This window comes from Panthera uncia (genome assembly GCF_023721935.1).
Source record: "Panthera uncia isolate 11264 chromosome C1 unlocalized genomic scaffold, Puncia_PCG_1.0 HiC_scaffold_3, whole genome shotgun sequence".
Classification (NCBI taxonomy): domain Eukaryota; kingdom Metazoa; phylum Chordata; class Mammalia; order Carnivora; family Felidae; genus Panthera; species Panthera uncia.
Window position 1 is genome coordinate 12,291,205 of NW_026057584.1, and position 4,436 is coordinate 12,295,640.

At 41.0% G+C, this 4,436-nt stretch overlaps 1 long non-coding RNA gene across 1 annotated transcript; it reads left to right on the plus strand.

Annotated features, from left to right (window-relative positions):
• The first annotated feature begins 288 nt into the window (after window positions 1-288).
• LOC125910871 (uncharacterized) lies at window positions 289-4,100 on the plus strand. The gene is made up of 3 exons (XR_007454200.1): window positions 289-378; window positions 2,627-2,687; window positions 3,998-4,100. It is a non-coding gene; the product is annotated as an uncharacterized LOC125910871 (long non-coding RNA).
• Window positions 4,101-4,436: the final 336 nt, after the last annotated feature.

The window sequence follows — 4,436 nt, forward strand, 5'->3', positions numbered from 1 at the left end:
GGTCATGATCTCATGGTTCATGGGTTTGAGCCCTGTGTCAGGTTCTGTGCTGACAGCTCAGAGCCTGGAGGCTGCTTCAGATTCTGTATCTCCCTCTGTCTCTGCCCCTCACCTTCTCTCTCTCTCTCTCTCTCTCTCTCTCTCAGAAATAAATAAACATTTAAAAAATAGGAGAAACAAAGCGACTCATGATATAGCACATTACACATAATTTCTTTGCAGTGTTTTATAAGGAATCAGAATATAAAGAGTCACTTACTCCGATTTTTGTATCTGTCATAACTAGAATCCAGCTACGGAAAGGAAGAGAATCTCAAACGCCTGACACTGAGTTGGGAGATTATCATGATTGGGAAAGAAGATTTTGACCACAGAAATGTGAGTCACTGTATAAAAAATAACGTCTCCCTTTAAACTGACAGGGAACTTTTTTTTAATAAAAAAAAATTTTTTTTGGCTTTTAGTTGGAAACGTTTCTCAAATTTCTAATTACCTAGAAGTAGTTTTCTCCAGAACCTTTTGGAAATAAAATGTAGGGTCTAGAGAGGAGGAGAAAAGTAGGTGAAAGCCAAAAAAAAAAAAAAAAAAGTTAAGGCGGAGTGTTGTGTTTCTTTGGGAAATTTTCCAAACCATCAGGAGTGTTTGGGGTGGCCTGGGGACGCAACGGGAGGGCATCTGTGTGTTCGAGAGTGTAATGAGGAGTGCCATGGCTGTGGTAGGTGGTATAGAGGTCCAATGGCCAAAGGTACTCTGAAGCCAGTCCTTCTTCTCAAGGGGAAAAAAAATATCTTCTCCTTCTTCCTTTAACTATAAGACAAGAACTAGGATTAGAGAGGACAGTGGTCCTGTGGGCTTGGGGACTCATATGTAATAAAATTCTCTAAAGAAAACCTTCACAACATGAAAGGGATCTGGCTGAGAGTATTATAGACTTGAACGAGAATTTTGCAAAGAAGATATGGCAAGGACTGGAGACTCATCTGCAGCCCACACATTCCTGTAAAACCCTTTAGGCTACAGCCCCGAGAGTCACGGAACGTTGAAAGGTAAATGTTTTCAGCGTCAGGCAAGTGTTGAGAGAAATAGTGTGCTACGGCGTCCTCCTACCCGTCCGCTGGTTCCCAACCAAATATTTTTGCCTCAGAATAGATGTTCGGTCATGGTTGGTGCTCCAGGAAATCAGGTGGCCTGAACTTGGATCGTGGCTTCCCTAATTACTCTCCAAGTGGCTCCAAACAATGTATTTAGCCTCCATATACCTTCTGTGTAATATGGGAGTAATAAGATACCCTCCTTGATTGTGGAGTCCTGACGTGCATGTGAGGTAATGCATGCCACACATTTAGCACACCTCAGGGTATGTAATAGGAATCATTAAGACGGGACTGCAACCGTCATCATTATGAATATTATTACAGTTAGTTGAACTCAATAACTCAAGAGATGTGCCTTTCGGAGCAGCAGGAGTTCTGTTTCCTGATCCTGTCTTAACTAAGGGTTAACTTGCACATATAAGCAAGCTCTCCCTTTCACTTTCCAGGGCACGGACTTCAAAGTTTAGGCTCTCTACACCCTACAATTTGAATTTGTACTACTTTTGGTTCAACGGTGAAATTGTGGTATGGTAGAGCTTACTCAGCCAGGCTCATTTTTTTTCTATTTTCCCTTGCAGCCAGTTTGGCATTACATAGATCTTAAAGCTGGTTTCACACTCCATTGTATCAAAGGTTAGAGGTCAATTTGAAACATGGCAGGAGTGGACCATAATAGCCTTTGGCACCTAGATCCCCCTTTTATACAGTGCAAAGCATTTTAGAAATGCTAACCTCAGTGGGGTGCTCAGATTAGTTCTGTTTTGAATTAGCCCCTCCAATCTGGGTGGTAAAATGCGAGCAGGGAGGTTAAATGAACTTATTCAAGTTCAGGAACAGAGAGCTTTTCGAAACTGATATTCATATTTAGAACACAAGCTTTCACTGCTTTCTACTCCTGCCCCTTCCTCTTAGCCTTCTCTGGGATTAAAGGCATTCTCTGACATTTACAAATTTTCTGTATCTAGAGGGAGATGGTGTTAAAGTGTAATATTTGTCTAATTGTTTTCCTCTTTCTTGGTGAATTTCGTTACTGGACAGAAGGCATCAGGAAGGGAAGAAGGGAAGAGTCTGGTCCTGGGTCTGCTACCAGTCATCACAATGTTTACAAAGTGAAGGGGGTTGCAAAGATGTCCTGGGGAACCAGCCATCCTCACTGGCGGCCCAGCAGGGGGACTCTTTAGGCTTGGTGTTGGAGAGGGAACAGTTCCCAATTGATGCTGAACAGTTGCTTTTATTTTCTAAATGTGGAATTTTCAACAGATGACACCACCCTCCCCTTCCCCCCCCCCCCAAGGAAACTTCTAAGGCTGCTGTTGTTGGCTCTGACATCTTTTTGAGGTGGAAAAGATACATAAGAAGGACAAGAAAAAGAAGAAAGAAAAGGAGGAGGAGGAGGAGAAGAGCTAGAGAAGGAGGAGAAAGAGGAGAAGGGGGGGAAAATATTTCTCTTACATTGCTTAAGATAAACATGTCTCTTGGCAAAATTGAAACATCATAGAAGTTCTTTATTTCTGTTATCATTTTTTTTCTAGGATAAGAAAACACTTCAAATATTTGAATGCAGGTTCAACCACAACTGTATTTGAATAACAGGTAAATATGTTCATGGGGTTGTCTCCAGTACGAATGGATGGTAAGGTCGTCCTTACCTTAGAAGCCTAATCACAGACGGCTTCTTTTCCTTTGGTGTCCCTGCTCTACAATGTAATGCTGAGATTTTGAATTTATGATGAGGGGGATTATTCTATTGTGGCTAAAAATTCTACTGATGCTCAAGTTATTGATCCATCTATCCAACTGGAGATCTTTTGGTTATTTGCCTCACCAGTTTCTTTATTGGTAAAAGTTCTTGTAAATTGCGTTTTAGCAGGGGCTTTATTTAAATCTCTCTCCTATCGTTTGGTAAGGAGTAGCTTTCCAGCTGTTTGCTATGAATGTGTCCACTTTATGTAACTACCAAATGCCTCTGTAACATTCTGGACAATGTGCACTCGTTTTATCATGTGACATTTTCTATTCAACATTGGCTGTATCTATAGACAGAGGCAGGCAGGAGAGATGGGATTTTATTGTCTTAGCCTCCTGGCGTGTTGAGTAGAAACTCTACATCTTAACCTTTACAGTTAATGGTAGAACACACACAAGTGCTCAGCCTAGGCTCTCAGTCAAACATCAAAAATTGGGAGTCAATTCTGAAATGTTATTTTGGGGGATGTAATAGGTGCGTTTCTGGCAGATTTCATGTAGTGCTATTCAACTGTCCTAATGGGGGTCAGATGGGAATGGTGAATCTCAATGTTTCCTAGTAGCTCTTAAAGTCCTGCCTAGACAAAAAGTTGCAAAATACACATTTTTCTCATAGACTCGGGCAACATGTTCATGGAATCCTCAAAAATGCATTCAGTTAAAATCATTAGAATACAGCTCACTGGGGCGCCTGGGTGGCACAGTCAAACACCTGACTTCAGCTCAGGTCATGATCTCATGATCTCATGATCTCAGGGCTCATGGGTTTGAGCCCTGCATCAGACTCTGTGCTGACACCTCAGAGCCTGGAGCCTGCTTTGGATTCTGTGTCTCCCTCTCTCTCTCTGCCCTTCCCCCGCTCTCTCTCTCTCTCTCTCTCCCTCAAAAATAAATAAGCATTAAAATAAAGGAAAGAAAAAAAGAAAATGTTCCTCCCCCGCTCATGCTCTGTCTCTTTCTCTCTCTCTCTCTGTCAAAAATAAGCATGAAAAAAAATGGAATACAGCTCGTTTTATTGATGTTCTACTTTGAGAAATAGAAAGTCAGTGCCCATGAGACTTCTAGATATTTCCTCCTATGGTTAGCTTTGATATCTCCAGGCAACTAGTGCCAATAAGTCTGAGTAGATATGACATTCAGCATCCTTTCCTTTTCAGATGCTTAAGGATATCATGGAGAACCTCAAGCATTAAAATATTCACCTTTGGGCAGCACCAATTAGTTTTGCAAATCAAATAAATTGGCATAAGATGCACTTTAATGGGTATAAGATGTCCTTAAAGTTACTTGGAGTGTCATCCTAATTTGAAAAATGCCTTATGGGGCCAAATGGAAGTCTTTCTCATTTTTTTCTGACAATATTCCATATAATGTTCACTGATAGATTAATATTGAAAATGGCCTGGCTCTCAACAAGCAGTCAGACTCTGCCAGTCACAGACCATACTGAAATGGCTTGCCTTAGTAGTTTTGGATATTTCTAGTTTATACATATTTTATTTTGAGTTTCATGCAATTAAGAAGGGAACAGGATTTGAAGAACTATCCCTGAGCCATAATTCTTTTATGATAGTTCCCAGATTCTGGGAAAGTCTA